General features: G+C 42.9%; 1 pseudogene; it reads left to right on the forward strand.

The window, feature by feature from the left end:
- LOC103605670 overlaps positions 1 to 2,172 on the forward strand; it is a 51,509-nt pseudogene extending 49,337 nt beyond the window's left edge.
- Positions 2,173 to 10,528: the final 8,356 nt, after the last annotated feature.

Consider the following 10,528-nt stretch of genomic DNA (forward strand, 5'->3'; position numbering starts at 1 on the left):
TATAGTTGTTATATCTTCTTCCCCCCCCCCAGTTTTTTTTTTTTTGTGTGTATGTGGGTGAATTAATTTGTTTGTTTTTTTAGCTCCCGCCAATGAGTGAGAACATGTGGAATTTCTTTTTCTCTTCCTGACTCGTTTCACTCAATATTATTCTCTCAAGGTCCATCCATGTTGTTGCAAATGGCAGTATTTCATTCTTTCTTATAGCTGAGTAGTATTCAATTGAGTAGATATACCACATTTTCTGTATCCACGAATCTAATGATGGACATTTGGGCTGGTTCCAACTCTTAGCTATGGTAAAGAGTGCTGTGATGAACATTGGGGAACAAGTATACCTTTGACTTGATGAGTTCCATTCCTCTGGGTATATTCCCAGCAGCGGGATAGCTGGGTCATATGTTAGATCTATCTGCAATTGTTTGAGAAACCTCCATACCATTTTCCATAGAAACTGCACCATTTTGCAGTCCCACCAACAATGTATGAGAGTTCCTTTTTCTCTGCAACCTTGCCAGCATTTATCGGTCATAGTCTTTTGGATATTAGCCATTCTAACTGGGGTGAGATGGTATCTCAGTGTGGGTTTGATTTGCATTTCCGGAATGCTGAGTGATGTTGAGCATTTTTTCATATGTCTGCTGGCCATTCGTATATCTTCCTTTGAGAAATGCCTATTTAGCTCTTTTGCCCATTTTTTAATTGGGTTGCTTGTTTTTTTCTTGTAAAGTTGTTTGAGTTCCTTGTATATTCTGGATATTAATCCTTTGTCAGATGTATATTTTGCAAATATTTTCTCCCACTCTGTTGGTTGTCTTTTAACTCTGTTAATTGTTTCTTTTGCTGTGCAGAAGATTTTTAGTTTGATATAATCCCATTTGTTTATTTAGGGCATAATGCCTGAGGCAAAAATGGAGGATAGAATTAAATATGGAGACAAATGCCTCAAAACCTACCATCCTTAATTGTATGTTAAAAATTTTCAAAAGGGTTTCTCTGGGAAGCATGGAAATAAAATGACCCCTGGGAAACTCTGGACCCTATGTGAATTAAAATGGACCATCTTTAGTGTTGGATGGCCTCCAGTAGGGACACTGGAACTTCAAATGTTTGAGCAGTTTACGAGGTCATTTCAGGGGAGCCAGGACACTGAGATTAGTTTCCATAATTAGACTCCTGGCTGACTATAGCCATGACTCTGCCACCCTGGGTCCAGTTCTGTGTTCATAAGGGAAAGAGTAAGCTCCCTGCTGTACAAACAGTGTGGAAGTCAAAGCACAATCAAAAAGAAATAAAAAGGCCTATATATTAAGGGGACCCAGATGAAGAGTTCTCAACTCCATTATACTGCATTTCCTCAGGGATGCTTGGTCTTAGGTGCCCAGTGCCAGACAGTCTCCATTGACCCTGCCAGTGTCATTGCCAGAGTGCCCTAAAAGTGCTGAAAGTCCTGAACCAGTGGGAAAACAACTCTTGTCTGCTCAACAAGTTCTAGCCCTCCAGATGCCCCTGCAGGAGACCCAAGGCCCACAGCAGATCAATCCAGATGGCAGTGTACAGCTAGGAAGCCCTTTACAACCATAGACCTCTTGAATTGGAAACAACATACTCCATCATATTCAGAAAATCCTCAGGCTCTCATCAGTTTCTTGGGGTTGATTTTCCTTACCCATCAATTCACCCGGAAAACTGTTGGCATTTGTTCCTTACCTTCTTCAGCACTGAGGAACAGCAACATATCCTGAACATCACTAGGCAACGGTTGCAACAGCAGGCCCCTGCAGCATCCATGGATCCTGAGACCTGGGAAGGAGATGATACTCCAGACACAGCACCAAACTGGGACTTTAATGAAGAAGAAGGGACTGATGAACTCTGCCAATACAGAAAGGCTCTTCTCCAAGGGCTGAAAGCAGGTGCTCGAAAACCCACTAATATGTCCAAAATGACCATCATGACCCAGAAATCTGATGAGCCACCTGCAGAGTTTTATGAAATGTTATGTAAAGCCTTCCAAATCTACACACCATTTGACCCTCAAGCAGCTGAGAATCAATGGATGGTCAATGCAGCCTTTATGACCCAGTCCTGTGCTGGCATCCATCGCAAGCTACAAAAGCTGGAAGGTTATGCTTGGATGAATACCACACAGCTCCTAGGGGTGGACAACAGGTATTCATCAATTGAGACTGGGAGGCCCAGAAGGAGGCAGATAAATGCCTAAGACAGAGGGTGACACTCTTGGCAGCAGCACTCAATCTGAACTGAAACTCCACATCAAAGAAAAAAGAAGAACCCTATTGAGAAGGAGGAAGGGCACCCCTACAGTCTAACCAGCGTGCTTTTTGCAAAGAGTTTGGCCATTGGAAATAAATGAGTGCCCTAAAAGGGGGTAACACCCCCTACTAATGCCCCAAGAAAAGGCACACCCTGGAAAGAAAAATATGAGCCCCAACCCCTGAGCCAGGAGTTCCAGAACCTCATTGGCCCTGAAAGGATAGACTTAGATTAGGAAAGACTGGGCTCCCTCTTCCTGGGCCCCCAGGAGCCCATGGTCAACATGAGGGTAGGGGGCCAACCTATGACTTTCATGGTGGATCCTGGGGCAAAACATTCTCGGAGTCACCAGCCCAATGGCTCCATTCTCAGGTTGAAAGGCCATCATTTTTGGCTCCACATGGACACAAGCAGACCAGCTATTCTGCAAGGCTGAACTTGCCACCTCAGGGGTCACAGGGTGACCCATGAATTCCTGTATTTACCTGATGCCTCTACTAGGAAGGGATTGCAGAAAAAAAACTAGAGGCACAAATAACCTTCACACTTGGAGAAATGACTCATTTAACTCTAAGTAATCAGTGGCTGTAATGGTCTGCAGGGAAGAATGGTGCATATACACCAAGACTGAAGAAGACTCAAACACAGGATCACCAGATCTCTTGAGACACTGTTCCTTTAGAGACTTTCCCTCAGTCTGGGCAGAGTTGGGACCCCCAAATATGGCAAAGAATTATGCCCTGATAATTATAGAGCTAAACCCAGGGGCTACACCAGTCAGGGTCAAACAATGCCCAATCCTGTAGGAAGCTCAATTTGGAATCCAGGAACACTCCCACTGGTTACAAGCTGCAGGAAAGTTGATGGAGTGCCAATCATCTTGGAATATGCTGCTCCTGCCAGTCAAGAAGCCCACTGGAAAGGGGTATCATCAAGTCCAGGACCTGTGAGCTGAGAACAAGGCAGCAGTCATCGTTCACTCCATGGTGCCCAATCCTTACACACTCCTGAGTCTGCTCTGCTCTCTGTAAAGGCTAGATGGTTCACCTGCCTCAATCTCAAAGATGCCTTCTTTTGCCCCTGACTAGCACCCAGAGGTCAGCTGCTGTTTGCCTGTGAATGGGAAAATTCCCAAACTGGAAGAAAAACTCAACTAACTTTGACTAGGTTGCCACAAGGATTCAAAAATTTGCCTACACTCGTTGGAGAAGTACTGACTTTGGACTAAGCTGTCTTTCCAGGAGAGGGATTGGATTGCATCCTGCTTCAATATGTTGATAACATCTTCCTGGCTAGTTGCACACAGAAAAATTTCCAGGTGGGAACAAAAGCCCTACTAAGTCTGCTTTCTAAATCAGGGTACAAGGTGTCAAGAAAAAAGGCACAGATATACGAACAGAAGGTCAAATATGAGGGGTATCACATCTGAAGGATGCCATTCATTGGGAATAGAAAGAAAGTGAGCTGTTTGTGCCATACCCTGACCAGACACCAAGACAAAATTCAGAGTTCTTTGGGGCTGCTGGCTTCTGTCTCATCTGGATAACAGGTTACTCAGAAAAGCCTAAGCCCTTATATAAAGTAATTGAAGGAGATAAGAAGGAGCCTCTAACATGGGGCTCAAAGCAAGAGCATGCAGTTTTAAATGTTAAATCTCTGTTGACCCATGCTCCTATCCTTGGAATTCCAGATATAACTTGAGACTTTGACCTCTTTGTACATGAGAGGGATCATATGGCTGTGGGGGTCCTCACCCAGAGCATACGACCTTGGCAAAGGCCAATGGCATACTTGTCCAAACAGTTGGATACAGCAGCAATGGGCTGGCCACCTTGCCTGTAGGCCCTGGCAGCCACCATCACCTTAATCCAAGAGGCAGACCAACTCACTCTGGGAAAAAATCTCAGTGTAAAGGTCCCACATGTGCTGACCGCCCTAATGAACAGTTTGGGATACCACTGGCTGAGTAACTCCAGGATGACTCACTGTCAAGGACTCCTCTGTGAAAACCCTCAGGTGGGCTTTGAAACAGCATAGACATTGAATCCAGTCACGCTCCTACCTGCTGAGTCCGGCTCCCCAGACCACAGTTATGAAGAACTGATAGATGAAGTATGTTCCAGCAGGCCCAATTTGACAGACTTGCCATAGTTCATTGTTTAGATCGTGGATGATGGAGCCAGAGTATATAAATAGCATAGCTTTGAAAAATGCGTGTGTGCAGATGTGGAGGAATACTAGGTGTGGTTGGTTGATGCCAATTGTTACTATTATTAGGCCCAGTTGGCTCGAGGTGGAAAATGCAATGATTTTTTTGATGTTGTTTTGTGTTAAGGCACAGATGGCTGTGAATAGTGTGGTGAAATCACCCAGGCATAGTGCTAGTATTTGGGCTGTTTCATTATTTTCTATTAGTGGGTAAAATTGGATTAGTACGAAGATTCCTGCGATGACTATTGTGCTGGAGTGAAGTAGGGCTGAGACAGGTGTGGGGCCTTCTATGGTGGAGGGCAGTCATGGGTGCAGGCCAAAATGAGTGGACTTGCCTGTTGCAGTGAGGAGGAGGCCTGCTAGTGGGAGAAGATTCGGATTCACGTTAAGGATAAATAGTTGTTAAAGGTCTCATGTGTCTGAATGCATGAGTAATCATGCTATGGCCAGGATGAAGCCGATATCTCCAAAGCAGTTGTAGAGGATTGCTTGTAGGGCTGCCCTGTTTGTGTCTGTTGGATCGTATCATCATCCAATAAGGAGAAAGGATATGATGCTAACTCCTCATCCAGTGAAGAGTTGGAATAGATTGTTGGCAGAGACCAGGATTAGTATTGTGATGAGGAAGGTGAGTAGGTATTTGAAGAATTTGTTAATGTTGGGGTCTGATTGTATATATCATAGTGAGAATTCCATGATGGATCATGTGATGAAGAGGGCTACTGGGGTGAAAATCATTGAGAAATAGTCTAATTTGAAGCTGAGGGATAGCTTGAGTGTTTGGATGGTGACTTAATGTCAGTTAGAGATGATTATGTCTTGTCCAGAGTGGATAAACATGAGGGCGGATGTAAGTCTGGTTAGGAAGGTGAATTGGATTGAGGTCTTCATGTAGTGGGGGCAGGTGTTGTCTTTGTATATGTTGGTGAGGGTAAGGATAATAGGGGTAGATAAGGATAATAAGTTAAACTGCTGTCAAGGAGGAAAATAGGCTTATTACTTTTATTTGGAGTTGCACCAATTTTTTGGTTCCTAAGGCCAATGGATCACTTCTATCCTTTAAAAATAATAAAGCCATAGTTTTAAGTATGGTGGGTGGACTTGCCTGTTGCAGTGAGGAGGAGGCCTGCTAGTGGGAGAAGATTCGGATTCACGTTAAGGATAAATAGTTGTTAAAGGTCTCATGTGTCTGAATGCATGAGTAATCATGCTATGGCCAGGATGAAGCCGATATCTCCAAAGCAGTTGTAGAGGATTGCTTGTAGGGCTGCCCTGTTTGTGTCTGTTGGATCGTATCATCATCCAATAAGGAGAAAGGATATGATGCTAACTCCTCATCCAGTGAAGAGTTGGAATAGATTGTTGGCAGAGACCAGGATTAGTATTGTGATGAGGAAGGTGAGTAGGTATTTGAAGAATTTGTTAATGTTGGGGTCTGATTGTATATATCATAGTGAGAATTCCATGATGGATCATGTGATGAAGAGGGCTACTGGGGTGAAAATCATTGAGAAATAGTCTAATTTGAAGCTGAGGGATAGCTTGAGTGTTTGGATGGTGACTTAATGTCAGTTAGAGATGATTATGTCTTGTCCAGAGTGGATAAACATGAGGGCGGATGTAAGTCTGGTTAGGAAGGTGAATTGGATTGAGGTCTTCATGTAGTGGGGGCAGGTGTTGTCTTTGTATATGTTGGTGAGGGTAAGGATAATAGGGGTAGATAAGGATAATAAGTTAAACTGCTGTCAAGGAGGAAAATAGGCTTATTACTTTTATTTGGAGTTGCACCAATTTTTTGGTTCCTAAGGCCAATGGATCACTTCTATCCTTTAAAAATAATAAAGCCATAGTTTTAAGTATGGTGGCAGGAGTTAGCAGTTCTTGCAGTCTTTCTTGGTAGATAAGAAGTTTTGAGCTTTTATTGTTAGGTTCACAACCTAATGTTTTGTTTAAACTATATTTACAGTAGGAGGGGCCTAAGATTTTTGGGGGGTTGAGGGATAGGAGTAGGAGTGGAATGATGTGTATGAGAATTAGAGAGTTTTCTCATGTGAGGGATGGTTTGATGTTATTGATGTGGTGTGTGAAGGCTCCTTATTGTGTTGTGACTAGTATGAATCGGGTATATAGGGCTGTAATTAGAATGTTGAAACACATGAGAATGATTGTGATGCTCGATCGTGAGAATGATGTTATCATTACAAATAACTCTCCAGTTAGACTGATGGTTGGCGGTAGGGCTAAGTTTGTTAAGGAGGCTAGTCATCACCACGCTGCTGTTGGTGGGAGGAGTATTTGTAGTCCATGGACCAGGATTATAGATCAGCTGTGGATACGTTCATAGTTGGAATTTGCAAGGCAGAAGAGTAGTGATGATGTGAGTCTGTGGCTCCTGTGAATCCTCAGGATAGCTACGATTACTAGGGCTATGTGGCTAACGGATGAGTAGGCGATGAGGGATTTTAGGTCTGTCTGTTGTAGAGAGATGGAGCTTGTCATGATTATTCCTCATAGGGAGAGTATAAGAAAGGGGTAGATCATAAAGTTTTTTAGGGGGCTTAGGGTGGTGGTGATTCGTATTATTCTGTACCCTCCTAACGTTAGTAGAATTGCTGCAAGAACTATAGATCCAGTGATAGGAGCTTCTACATGTGCTTTTGGCAGTCATAGGTGGAGTCTGTAGAGTGGTATTTTTACCATAAACACCGTCATGCATGTTCATAGAAGGGTGCTGCATCATGGGGGTAGGGGTGTTCAAGTTCAGTGTTGAATTAATAATAGGTTTAATGAGCCGATGGAGTTATGGACATAGATTAGTGCGATGAGTAGTGGTATAGAGCCGAGGAGGGTGTAGAAGAGAAAATAAAGTCCTGCATTAGTTCTGGTTGGTTGCCTCATCAGGTGATAATAATTAGGGTTGGGATCAGTGTTGCTTCAAATAGGAAATAAAATATGATTAGTTCTATGGCGGTGAATGTTATGATTAGGAAAATTTGTAGTGAGATTGGTGTAAGGATATATAGTTTTTTTCGTGTGGTCATTTCTTTGGAGAGGTGATGTTGGCTTGCCATGATTAATAGGGGGAGGAGTTAGGTTGTTAATATTAGAAGGGGATTGTGAGGGGGTCTGAGAAGAAGTTTAATGATGTGGTTGTGCTGTTCTTGTTATTGTGATTTAAGAAGAAAAAGGTGGTGAGGCTAATTAATAGGCTGTGGATTGTCGAGTTAATTCAGTTTATGCTGTTGTTAGAATATCATGTAGTGGGAATGAGTATAATTGTGGGAGTAATGAGTTTTAGCGTTGTAGGAGGTTGAGGTTTTGTACATAGTCTATAGGCTGTAAGTGTTAGAGACCGTTATTAGAAGTGCCAAGCCTACAGTGGCTTTGCAGGCTGCAAAGACTAGAAGGAAGGTGGGGAGGGTGTGGGACAGGGTGAGGTGTAGGTTTAGGGACAGGAGGGTGCTTAGGATGAATAGGGATAGTATCATGACTTCTAGGCATAGGAGAAAGGATATGAGGTGGGATTGGTATATTAGTAGTCCTACGAAGGCTGTGGTGTGTACTAGGATATTGTTGATGTAGACTGAGGGCATTTTAGTAGTTACAAAATATTGCAATTTAATGGGTCAAAACCAGTTGTTTTAATTAAGCCAACTACTATATTCATCTCATTCTAGGTCTTTTTGGGTTCATTTGTAGGCTAGACCTAGTGATAGAACGAGGATTAGGATAAATGCTATTATAAGTATCAGTTTGAGGCTGTTTATTTGGGTGGCTCAAGGGAGAGGTAGTAGAAGGGCAAATTCTAGGTCAAATAGTAGGAATGTTATGGCTCCCAGGAAAAATTTTATGGAGAATGGTAGGCAGGCAGATCCTATTGGGTCGAACCCACATTCATATGAGTTCGATTTTTCTGCATAGATGTTTAGTTGTGGGAGTAAAAAGGCGATGGTAATGAGCAGAAGTACTAACGCTATGTTGGTTGAGAGAGTTAATATTAATTTGATTATTCTTTTCTGGGTTGTGACCAGAGCTAATTGATTGGAAGTCAATCGTACTAGCTGATACTGAAAGAATAGTACCCTCCTCAGTAAGTGGAGACGTGTAAGAATAGTCAGACTACATCTACAAAGTGTCAGTATCAGGCTGCGGCTTCAAAGTCAAAGTGGTGGGTGGATGTGAAGTGAAATTTTAGTTGGCGTAAAAAGCAGATTGTGAAAAAGGTGGAGCCAGTAATTATATGTAGGCAACGGAAGCCTGTTGCCATAAAGAATGTGATCTGTATACGCTTGTGGAAATAGTGAAGGATGCTTCAAAGTATTCTAAGTCCTCGAGAAGTTTAAAGTAAATGCCTGGAGAGATTGTGATGAAGAGGGCTTGGAATAAATGTTTGTGGTTTCCCTCTATGACACTGTGGTGATCTCATGTATGGATACCCCAGAGGCTAATAGGACTGATGTGTTGAGTAGTGGGACTTCCATAGGACTGAGGGGGTTGATGCCTGTAGGTGGTCAGCATCCTCCTAGTTGAAGAGTTGGGGCTAGGATTGAGGAGTAAAAGGCTCAGAAGAATCTGACAAAGAAGACTGCAGATACGATAAATAGGACTATTCCATATCGCAGGCCCGTTTGAACAACGGTTGTATGGTGGCCTTGAAAGGTGCTCTATCACACTATATCTCGTCATCATTGATATACGGTTAACTGGCTGGTGACTAGGCCTAGAATTCGTAGGGTGTTAGAGTTAAAGTGGAATCATATTGCCAGACCAGATGCTATGAGTAGGGAGGATAGGGCTCCTGTGAGTGGTCAGGGACTAGGGTTTACTATGTGGGAGGCGTGGGTTTGGTAAGTCATTATGTGCTGTTGTGTAGGTAGAGGCTCACTAGGAGGGTGAATACGTAGGCTTAAATCAGGGCCATGGCAAGTTCAAGGGCAGTGAGTAGGATGAAGATGATGAAGGTGGTTAAGGCTGCTAGGGGGCTTAAGGTTGCTATGCTAACGTGGCACTTCTGATAAGGTGCGTGAGCAGGTGGCTGGCTTGATGTAGGCTGTTAATCCTACGTCCAGGGCTGCGGGTTGGATGAAGAGGCTAATGGTTTCAATGATTACAAGTATTGGGATGAGAGGGGTGGGTGTTCCTTGTGGCAGGAAGTGGGCTAGGGGTGCTTTTGTTTTGTGGCAAATCCCTGTAATTACCATTCCAGCTCATACAGGGATTGCCATGCCTAGGTTTAAAGAAAGTTGGGTGGTTGGTGTAAATGAGAGAGATTGTAGGCCTAGTAGGTTTGTTGAGCCAATAAATAGGATTAGTGAAATTAATATTAAGGACCATTCCCATCCTTTGGTGTTGTGGATTGTTATTAGTTGTTTTAGGATGAGTTGGGTTAACCATTTTTGTAGGGAGGTTAAGCGGTTGTTGAAGAGGCAAGAGGGGGAGGGATATATTATGGTGGGCAGAAGGGTAATGAGGATTACAAAGGGCGTTCCTATTAGTGTAGGGACGATGAAAGAGGCAAATAGATTTTCATTCATTTTTAGTCTCAGGGGTTTATGTGGTTTGATATTTTAATGTTTTTTGGGGGGAGGGTCAGGGGGGTAGGTAAATTTTGAGAATTTTAGCTGGAGTACGATGCAGAGTGTCAAGATTATGGAGGTAATAATGGTGAGTCATGTTGAGGTGTCTAGTTGTGGCATTTCACTGTGGGGAGGCCGATGCTGCCATCTTTAACTTAAAAGGTAAATATTGCTTAGCTTCACGATGTGGTCATAGCATTAAGGTTGATCAAAATTTATGTCACCCTATTTATTTTATAGATGAAGAAATCAAGATCAGAGAAGTTGAGAATTTCCTGGCAATTACATATTTCCCATGACATTATATTTTGACCCCAAAATGATAGTGACAAAAGCATGGGCAGAAATTTCTGTGGATATTTCTCTAATCCACTGCCATGAATTAGAGATGCCATCCATAAACAAAGCAATTTTCAGGGGGAAATGAGACTTGGAAACTACTATTCAAAACAACAACAAAAAAT

Source organism: Galeopterus variegatus, unplaced genomic scaffold (assembly GCF_000696425.1).
Source record: "Galeopterus variegatus unplaced genomic scaffold, G_variegatus-3.0.2 Scaffold5979, whole genome shotgun sequence".
Taxonomy (NCBI): domain Eukaryota; kingdom Metazoa; phylum Chordata; class Mammalia; order Dermoptera; family Cynocephalidae; genus Galeopterus; species Galeopterus variegatus.